The sequence below is a fragment of the Equus asinus genome, unplaced genomic scaffold, assembly GCF_041296235.1.
Source record: "Equus asinus isolate D_3611 breed Donkey unplaced genomic scaffold, EquAss-T2T_v2 contig_194, whole genome shotgun sequence".
NCBI classification, from domain to species: Eukaryota; Metazoa; Chordata; class Mammalia; order Perissodactyla; family Equidae; genus Equus; species Equus asinus.
Genome location: NW_027224843.1, coordinates 74,090 through 84,744, shown reverse-complemented (window position 1 = coordinate 84,744; position 10,655 = coordinate 74,090).

Here is a 10,655-nt window from a genome sequence, read left to right as displayed (position 1 = left end):
TGATAAATCCACCATCTGAAACTGGCGAAGATGGGCAACAGAGGCTAGCTGAGGTGGCAATTGCTAAGCAAAAGACACACACAATGGCCTGGAGACCTGGGAAAAAAGCAACACTGAGTAATCCACCCTCTGAAACTGAGGAAGTTGGGCAACAGAAGCTACCTCAGGTGGCAATCGTTAAGCAAAAGAAACACACAAGGGCGTGAAGACCTGGGGAAAAAGCAACCCTGAAATATCAACCCTCTGAAATTGAGGAAGATGGGCAACAGAGGCTAGCTCAGGTGGCAATCGTTAAGAAAAAAAAAACCCTAGGCGTGTACACCTGGGGAAAAAGCAGCACTGAGAAATCTACCCTCTGAAACTGACGAGGATGGGCAACAGAGGCTACCTCAGGTGGCAATCGTTAGCAAAAGAAACACACAAGGGCGTGGAGACCTGGGGAAAAAGCAACACGGAGAAATCTACCCTCTGAAACCGAAGAAGATGGGCAACAGAGGCTAGCTCAGGTGGCAATCATTAAGCAAAAAAAAGAAAATAGAAACATACAATGGCGAGGAGACCCGGTCAAAAAGCAACCCTGAAAAAGGTACCCTCTGAAACTGAGGAAGCAGGGCAACAGTGCCTAGCTAAGGTGACAGTCTTTAAGCAAAAGAAACACACAAGGGCATGGGGAGCTGGCGAAAAGGCAACACTGAGAAATCCACCCTCTGAAACTGAGGAAGATGGGCAAGAGAGGCTACCTCAGGTGGCAATCTTTAAGCAAAAACAAAACACAAAGGCGAGGAGACCTGGGGAAAAAGCAACCCTGAAATATCTACCCTCTGAAACTGAGGAAGATGGGCAAGAGAGGCTGTCTTCAGGTGGCAAACGTTAAGCAAAAGAAACACACAAGGGCGTGGAGACCTGGGGAAAAAGCAGCACTGAGAAATCTGCACTCTGAAACCGACGAGGATGGGCAACAGAGGCACCTCAGGTGGCAATCTTTAAGGAAAAGAAACACACAAGGGCGTGGAGACCTGGGGAAAAAGCAACACGGTGAAATCCACCCTCTGAAACTGAGGAAGATGGGCAAGAGAGGCTACCTCAGGTGGCAATCGTTAAGCAAAACAAAGCATAAAGACGTGGAGACCTGGGGAAAAAGCAACCTTGAAATATCTACCCTCTGAAACTGAGGAAGATGGGCAAGAGAGGCTGGCTTCAGGTGGCCAACTTTAAACATAATAAACACACAAGGGCGATGAGACCTGGGGAAAAAGCAGCACTGAGTAATCTACCCTCTGAAACTGACGAGGATGGGCAACAGAGGCTAGCTCAGGTGGCAATCGTTAAGCAAAAGAAACACACAAGGGCGTGGAGACCTGTGGAAAAAGCAACACGGAGAAATCCACCCTCTGAAACTGAGGAAGATGGGCAACAGAGGCTACCTCAGGTGGCAATCGTTAAGCAAAAACAAAACACAAACCCGTGGAGACCTGGGGAAAAAGCAACCCTGAAATATCTACCCTCTGAAACTGAGGAAGATGGGCAAGGGAGGCTGGCTTCAGGTGGCAAACTTTAAGCAAAAGAAACACACAAGGGCGTGGAGACCTGGGGAAAAAGCAACAGGGAGAAATCGACCCTCTGAAACTCAGGAAGATGGGCAAGAGAGGCTAGCTCAGGTGGCAATCGTTAAGCAAAAACAAAACCCAAAGGCGTGGAGACCTGGGTAAAAAGCAACCCTGAAATATCTACCCTCTGAAACTGAGGAAGATGGGCAAGAGAGGCTGGCTTCAGCTGGCAAACTTTAAGCAAAAGAAACACACAAGGGCGTGGAGACCTGGGGAAAAAGCAGCACTGAGAAATCTACCCTCTGAAACTGACGAGGATGGGCAACAGAGGCTACATCAGGTGGCAATCGTTATGCAAAAGAAACACACAAAGGCGTGGAGTCCTGTGGAAAAAGCAACACGGAGAAATCCACCCTCTGAAACTGAGGAAGATGGACAACAGAGGCTACCTCATGTGGCAATCGTTAAGCAAAAGAAACACACAATGGCGTGGAGACCTGGGGAAAAAGCAACCCTGAAATATCAACCCTCTGAAACTGAGGAAGATGGGCAACAGAGGCTGTCTTCAGGTGGCAAACGTTAAGCAAAAGAAACACACAAGGGCGTGGAGACCTGGGGAAAAAGCAACCCTGATATATCTACCCTCTGAAACTGAGGAAGATGGGCAAGAGAGGCTGTCTTCAGGTGGCAAACGTTAAGCAAAAGAAACACACAAGGGCGTGGAGACCTGGGGAAAAAGCAACACGGAGAAATCCACCCTCTGAAACTGAGGAAGATGGGCAACAGAGGCTACCTCAGGTGGCAATCGTTAAGCAAAAACAAAACCCAAAGGCGTGGAGACCTGGGGAAAAAGCAACCCTGAAATATCTACCCTCTGAAACTGAGGAAGATGGGCAAGAGAGGCTGGCTTCAGGTGGCAAACGTTAAGCAAAAGAAACACACAAGGGCGTGGAGACCTGGGGAAAAAGCAACACGGAGAAATCCACCCTCTGAAACTGAGGAAGATGGGCAAAAGAGGCTAGCTCAGGTGGCAATCGTTAAGCAAAAACAAAACCCAAAGGCGTGGAGACATGGGGAAAAAGCAACCCTGAAATATCTACCCTCTGAAACTGAGGAAGATGGGCAAGAGAGGCTGGCTTCAGGTGGCAAACTTTAAGCAAAAGAAACACACAAGGGCGTGGAGACCTGGGGGCAAAGCAGCACTGAGAAATCTACATTCTGAAACTGATGAGGATGGGCAACAGAGGCCACCTCACGTGGCAATCGTTAAGCAAAAGAAACACACAAGGGCGTGGAGACCTGGGGAAAAAGCAACACGGAGAAACCCACCCTCTGAAAATGACGAACATGGGCAAAAGAAGCTAGCTCAGGTTGCAACCTTTAAGCAGAAAAAAAAAAAGACGCAAGGGCGTGGAGAGCTGGCGAAAAAGCAACACTGAGAAATCTACCCTCTGAAACCGAAGAAGATGGGCAACAGAGGCTAGCTCAGGTGGCAATCTTTATGCAAAAAAAGTGAAATAGAAAAATACAATGGCGAGGAGACCCGGTCAAAAAGCAACCCTGAAAAATTTACCCTCTGAAACTGAGGAAGCAGGGCAACAGTGCCTAGCTCAGGTGACAACCTTTAAGCAAAAGAAACACACAAGTTCGTGAGGAGCTAGCGAAAAGGCAACACCGAGAAATCCACCCTCTGAAACGGACGAAGATGGGAAACAGAGGCTAGCTCAGGTGGCAATCTTTAAGCAAAAGAAACACACAAGGGCGTGGAGAACTGGGGAAAAAGCAACACGGAGAAATCCACCCTCTGAAACTGAGGAAGATGGGCAACAGAGGCTACCTCAGGTGGCAATCGTTAAGCAAAAACAAAACCCAAAGGCGTGGAGACCTGGGGAAAAAGCAACCCTGAAATATCTACCCTCTGAAACTGAGGAAGATGGGCAACAGAGGCTGTCTTCAGGTGGCAAACGTTAAGCAAAAGAAACACACAAGGGCGTGGAGACCTGGGGAAAAAGCAACCCTGAAATATCTACCCTCTGAAACTGAGGAAGATGGGCAAGAGATTCTGGCTTCAGGTGGCAAACGTTAAGCAAAAGAAACACACAAGGGCGTGGAGACCTGTGGAAAAAGCAACACTGAGAAATCCACCCTCTGAAACTGAGGAAGATGGGCAACAGAGGCTACCTCAGGTGGCAATCCTTAAGCAAAAAGAAAACCCAAAGGCGTGGAGACCTGGGGAAAAAGCAACCCTGAAATATCTACCGTCTGAAACTGTGGAAGATGGGCAAGAGAGGCTGGCTCAGGTGGCAAACTTTAAGCAAAACAAACACACAAGGGCGTGGAGACCTGGGGGAAAAGCAGCACTGAGAAATCAACCTTCTGAAACTGATGAGGATGGGCAACAGATGCTACCTCAGGTGGAAATCGTTAAGCAAAAGAAACACACAAGGGCGTGGAGACCTTTGGAAAAAGCAACCCTGAAATATCAACCCTCTGAAATTGAGGAAGATGGGCAACAGAGGCTAGCTCAGGTGGCAATCGTTAAGCAAAAACAAAACCCAAAGGCGTGGAGACCTGGGGAAAAAGCAACCCTGAAATATCTACCCTCTGAAACTGAGGAAGATGGGCAAGAGAGGCTGGCTTCAGGTGGCAAACTTTAAGCAAAAGAAACACACAAGGGCGTGGAGACCTGGGGGAAAAGCAGCACTGAGAAATCTACCTTCTGAAACTGATGAGGATGGGCAACAGAGGCCACCTCAGGTGGCAATCGTTAAGCAAAAGAAACACACATGGGCGTGGAGACCTGGGGAAAAAGCAACACGGAGAAATCAACCCTCTGAAAATGACGAACATGGGCAAAAGAAGCTAGCTCAGGTTGCAACCTTTAATCAGAAAAAAAAAAAGACGCAAGGGCGTGGAGAGCTGGCGAAAAAGCAACACTGAGAAATCTACCCTCTGAAACCGAAGAAGATGGGCAACAGAGGCTAGCTCAGGTGGCAATCTTTATGCAAAAAAAGTGAAATAGAAAAATACAATGGCGAGGAGACCCGGTCAAAAAGCAACCCTGAAAAATTTACCCTCTGAAACTGAGGAAGCAGGGCAACAGTGCCTAGCTCAGGTGACAACCTTTAAGCAAAAGAAACACACAAGGGCGTGGGGAGCTAGCGAAAAGGCAACACCGAGAAATCCACCCTCTGAAACGGACGAAGATGGGAAACAGAGGCTAGCTCAGGTGGCAATCTTTAAGCAAAAGAAACACACAAGGGCGTGGAGACCTGGGGAAAAAGCAACACGGAGAAATCCACCCTCTGAAACTGAGGAAGATGGGCAACAGAGGCTAGCCCAGGTGGCAATCGTTAAGCAAAAACAAAACACTAAGGCGTGAAGACCTGGGGAAAAAGCAACCCTGAAATATCTACCCTCTGAAACTGAGGAAGATGGGCAAGAGAGGCTGGCTTCAGGTTGCAAACTTTAAACAAAAGAAACACACAAGGGCCTGGAGACCTGGGGAAAAAGCAGCACTGAGAAATCAACCCTCTGAAACTGACGAGGATGAGCAACAGAGGGTACCTCAGGTGGCAATCGTCAAGCAAAAGAAACACACAAGGGCTTGGAGACCTGTGGAAAAAGCAACACGGAGAAATCCACCCTCTGAAACTGAGGATGATGGGCAACAGAGGCTACCTCAGGTGGCATACGTTAAGCAAAAACAAAACACAAAGGCGTGGAGACCTGGGGAAAAAGCAACCCTGAAATATCTACCCTCTGAATCTGAGGAAGATGGGCAAGAGAGGCTGGCTTCAGCTGGCAAACTTTAAACAAAAGAAACACACAAGGGCGTGGAGACCTGGGGAAAAAGCAGCACTGAGAAATCTACCCTCTGAAACTGACGAGGATGGGCAACAGAGGCACCTCAGGTGGCAATCGTTAAGCAAAAGAAACACACAAGGGCGTGGAGACCTGGGGAAAAAGCAACACGGAGAAATCCACCCTCTGAAACTGACGAACATGGGCAAAAGAAGCTAGCTCAGGTTGCAACCTTTAAGCAGAAAAAAAAAAAGACGCAAGGGCGTGGAGAGCTGGCGAAAAAGCAACACTGAGAAATCTACCCTCTGAAACCGAAGAAGATGGGCAACAGATGCTAGCTCAGGTGGCAATCTTTAAGCAAAAAAAATAAAATAAAAAAATACAATGGCGAGGAGACCCGGTCAAAAAGCTACCCTGAAAAAGGTACCCTCTGAAACTGAGGAAGCAGGGCAACAGTGCCTAGCTCAGGTGACAATCTTTAAGCAAAAGAAACACACAAGGGCGTGGAGACCTGGGGAAAAAGCAGCACTGAGAAATCTACCCTCTGAAACTGAGGAAGATGGGCAAGAGAGGCTACCTCAGGTGGCAACCGTTAAGCAAAAACAAAACCCAAAGGCTTGGAGACCTGGGGAAAAAGCAACCCTGAAATATCTACCCTGTGAAACTGAGGAAGATGGGCAAGAGAGGCTGGCTTCAGGTGGCACACTTTAAGCAAAAGAAACACACAAGGGCGTGGAGACATTGGGAAAGAGCAACGCTGAGAAACCTACCTTCTAAAACTGACGAAGATTGGCTACATAGGATAGCTCAGGTGGCAGTGTGTAAGCAAAAACAAAACACAAGGGCGTGCAGTCCTGGGAAACAGCAACACTGATTAATCTTCCCTCTGAAACTGACAAAGATCTGCAACACACCTAAGGAAAGGTGCCAATCTTGCAAAGAAAACACATACACACACAGACACTGAGGGAAGTGGAGACCTGCGGAAAAATCAACACTGATAAATCCACTATCTGAAACTGGCGAAGATGGGAAACAGAGGCTAGCTGAGGTGGCAATTGCTAAGCAAAAGACACACACAATGGCCTGGAGACCAGGGAAAAAAGCAACACTGAGTAATCCACCCTCTGAAACTGAGGAAGTTGGGCAACAGAGGCTACCTCAGGTGGCAATCGTTAAGCAAAAGAAACACACAAGGGCGTGGAGACCTGGGGAAAAAGCAACACTGTGGAATCCACCCTCTGAAACTGACGAAGATGGGCAACACATGTAAGGAAAGGTGCCAATCTTGCAAAGAAAACACACACACACAGACACTGAGGGACGTGGAGACCTGGGGAAAAAGCAGCACTGAGAAATATACCCTCTGAAACTGACGAAGATGGGCAACAGAGGCTAGCTGAGGTGGCAATCGTTAAGCAAAAGAAACACACAAGGGCGAGGAGACCTGGGGAAAAAGCAACACTGGGAAATCCACCCTCTGCAACTGACGAAGATGGGCAGCAGAGGCTAGCTCAGGTGGCAATGTGTAAGCAAAAACAAAACACAAGGGCGTGGAGATCTGGCGAAAAAGCAACACCGAGAAATCTACCCTCTGAAACTGACCAAGATGGGCAAGGGTGGCTGGCTTCAGGTGGCAATCTTGAAGCGAAAACAAAACACAAGGTCGTGCAGACCGGGGGAAAAAGGGACACTGAGAAATCGACCCTCTGATACGGACGAATATGGACAACAGAGGCTAGCTCAGGTGGCAATCTCTAAGCAAAAACAAAACACAAGGGCATGGAGAACTTGGGCTATAGCAACACTGAGAAATCGACCCAGTGAAACAGAGGAAGATGGGCAAGAGAGGCTAGCTCAGGTGACAACCATTAAGCGAAAAAAAAAAAAAAACCCAAAAACACAAGGACGTGGAGACCTGTGGAAAAAGGAACCCTGAAATACCTACCCTCTGAAACTGAGGAAGATGGGCACGAGAGGCTAGCTCAGGTTCAATATCTGAGCAAAAAGAACACACAAGGGTTGGAGACATTGGGAAAGAGCAACGCTGAGAAATCTACCCTCTGAAACTGACGAAGATGGGCTACATAGGCTAGCTCAGGTGGCAATGTGTAAGCAAAAACAAAACACAAGGGCGTGCAGTCCTGGGAAACAGCAACACTGATTAATCTTCCCTCTGAAACTGACAAAGATCTGCAACACACCTAAGGAAAGGTGCCAATCTTGCAAAGAAAACACACACACACACAGACACTGAGGGAATTGGAGACCTGGGGAAAAATCAACACTGATAAATCCACCATCTGAAACTGGCGAAGATGGGCAACAGAGGCTAGCTGAGGTGGCAATTGCTAAGCAAAAGACACACACAATGGCCTGGAGACCTGGGAAAAAAGCAACACTGAGTAATCCACCCTCTGAAACTGAGGAAGTTGGTCAAGAGAGGCTGGCACAGGTGGCAAACTTTAAGCAAAACAACACACAAGGGCGTGGAGACCTGGGGAAAAGCAGCACTGAGAAATCTACCTTCTGAAACTGATGAGGATGGGCAACAGAGGCTACCTCAGGTGGCAATCGTTAAGCAAAAGAAACACACAAGGGCGTGGAGACCTGGAGAAAAAGCAACCCTGAAATATCTACCCTCTGAAACTGAGGAAGATGGGCAAGAGAGGCTGGCTTCCGGTGGCAAACTTTAAACAAAAGAAACACACAAGGGCGTGGAGACCTGCGGGAAAAGCAGCACTGAGAAATCTACCCTCTGAAACTGACGAGGATGGGCAACAGAGGCTATCTCAGGTGGCAATCGTTATGCAAAAGAAACACACAAGGGCGTGGAGACCTGTGGAAAAAGCAACACGGAGAAATCCACCCTCTGAAACTGAGGAAGATGGGCAACAGAGGCTACCTCAGGTGCAAACGTTAAGCAAAAACAAAACACAAAGGCGTGGAGAACTGGGGAAAAAGCAACCCTGAAATATCTACCCTCTGAAACTGAGGAAGATTGGCAAGAGAGTCTGGCTTCAGTTGACAAACTTTAAGCAAAAGACACACAAGAGCGTGGAGACCTGGGGGAAAAGCAGCATTGAGAAATCTACCTTCTGAAACGGACGAAGATGGGCAACAGAGGCTACCTCAGGTGGCAATCGTTAAGCAAAAGAAACACACAAGGGCGTGAAGACCTGGGGAAAAAGCAACCCTGAAATATCAACCCTCTGAAATTGAGGAAGATGGGCAACAGAGGCTAGCTCAGGTGGCAATCGTTAAGAAAAAAAAAACCCTAGGCGTGTACACCTGGGGAAAAAGCAGCACTGAGAAATCTACCCTCTGAAACTGACGAGGATGGGCAACAGAGGCTACCTCAGGTGGCAATCGTTAGCAAAAGAAACACACAAGGGCGTGGAGACCTGGGGAAAAAGCAACACGGAGAAATCTACCCTCTGAAACCGAAGAAGATGGGCAACAGAGGCTAGCTCAGGTGGCAATCATTAAGCAAAAAAAAGAAAATAGAAACATACAATGGCGAGGAGACCCGGTCAAAAAGCAACCCTGAAAAAGGTACCCTCTGAAACTGAGGGAGCAGGGCAACAGTGCCTAGCTAAGGTGACAGTCTTTAAGCAAAAGAAACACACAAGGGCATGGGGAGCTGGCGAAAAGGCAACACTGAGAAATCCACCCTCTGAAACTGAGGAAGATGGGCAAGAGAGGCTACCTCAGGTGGCAATCTTTAAGCAAAAACAAAACACAAAGGCGTGGAGACCTGGGGAAAAAGCAACCCTGAAATATCTACCCTCTGAAACTGAGGAAGATGGGCAAGAGAGGCTGTCTTCAGGTGGCAAACGTTAAGCAAAAGAAACACACAAGGGCGTGGAGACCTGGGGAAAAAGCAGCACTGAGAAATCTACACTCTGAAACCGACGAGGATGGGCAACAGAGGCACCTCAGGTGGCAATCTTTAAGGAAAAGAAACACACAAGGGCGTGGAGACCTGGGGAAAAAGCAACACGGTGAAATCCACCCTCTGAAACTGAGGAAGATGGGCAAGAGAGGCTACCTCAGGTGGCAATCGTTAAGCAAAACAAAGCATAAAGACGTGGAGACCTGGGGAAAAAGCAACCTTGAAATATCTACCCTCTGAAACTGAGGAAGATGGGCAAGAGAGGCTGGCTTCAGGTGGCAAACTTTAAGCAAAAGAAACACACAAGGGCGTGGAGACCTGGGGAAAAGCAACCCTGAAATATCTACCCTCTGAAACTGAGGAAGATGGGCAACAGAGGCTAGCTCAGGTGGCAATCGTTAAGCAAAAACAAAACCCAAAGGCGTGGAGACCTGGGGAAAAAGCAACCCTGAAATATCTACCCTCTGAAAGTGAGGAAGATGGGCAAGAGAGGCTGTCTTCAGGTTGCAAACGTTAAGCAAAAGAAACACACAAGGGCGTGGAGACCTGGGGAAAAAGCAACACGGAGAAATCCACCCTCTGAAACTGAGGAAGATGGGCAACAGAGGCTACCTCAGGTGGCAATCGTTAAGCAAAAACTAAACCCAAAGGCGTGGAGACCTGGCGAAAAATCAACCCTGAAATATCTACCCTCTGAAACTGAGGAAGATGGGCAAGAGATGCTGTCTTCAGGTGGCAAACGTTAAGCAAAAGAAACACACAAGGGCGTGGAGACCTGGGGAAAAAGCAACACGGAGAAATCCACCCTCTGAAACTGAGGAAGATGGGCAACAGAGGCTACCTCAGGTGGCAATCGTTAAGCAAAAACTAAACCCAAAGGCGTGGAGACCTGGGGAAAAAGCAACACTGAAATATCTACCCTCTGAAACTGAGGAAGATGGGCACGAGAGGCTGGCTTCAGGTGGCAAACTTTAAGCAAAAGAAACACACAAGGGCGTCGAGACATTGGGAAAGAGCAACGCTGAGAAATCTATCCTCTGAAACTGACGAAGATGGGCTACATAGGCTAGCTCAGGTGGCAGTGTGTAAGCAAAAACAAAACACAAGGGCGTGCAGTGCTGGGAAACAGCAACACTGCTTAATCTTCCCTCTGAAACTGACAAAGATCTGCAACACACCTAAGGAAAGGTGCCAATCTTGCAAAGAAAACACACACACACACAGACACTGAGGGAAGTGGAGACCTGGGGAAAATTCAACACTGATAAATCCACCATCTGAAACTGGCGAAGATGGGAAACAGAGGCTAGCTGAGGTGGCAATTGCTAAGCAAAAGACACACACAAAGGCCAGGAGACCAGGGAAAAAAGCAACACGGAGTAATCCACCTTCTGAAACTGAGGAAGTTG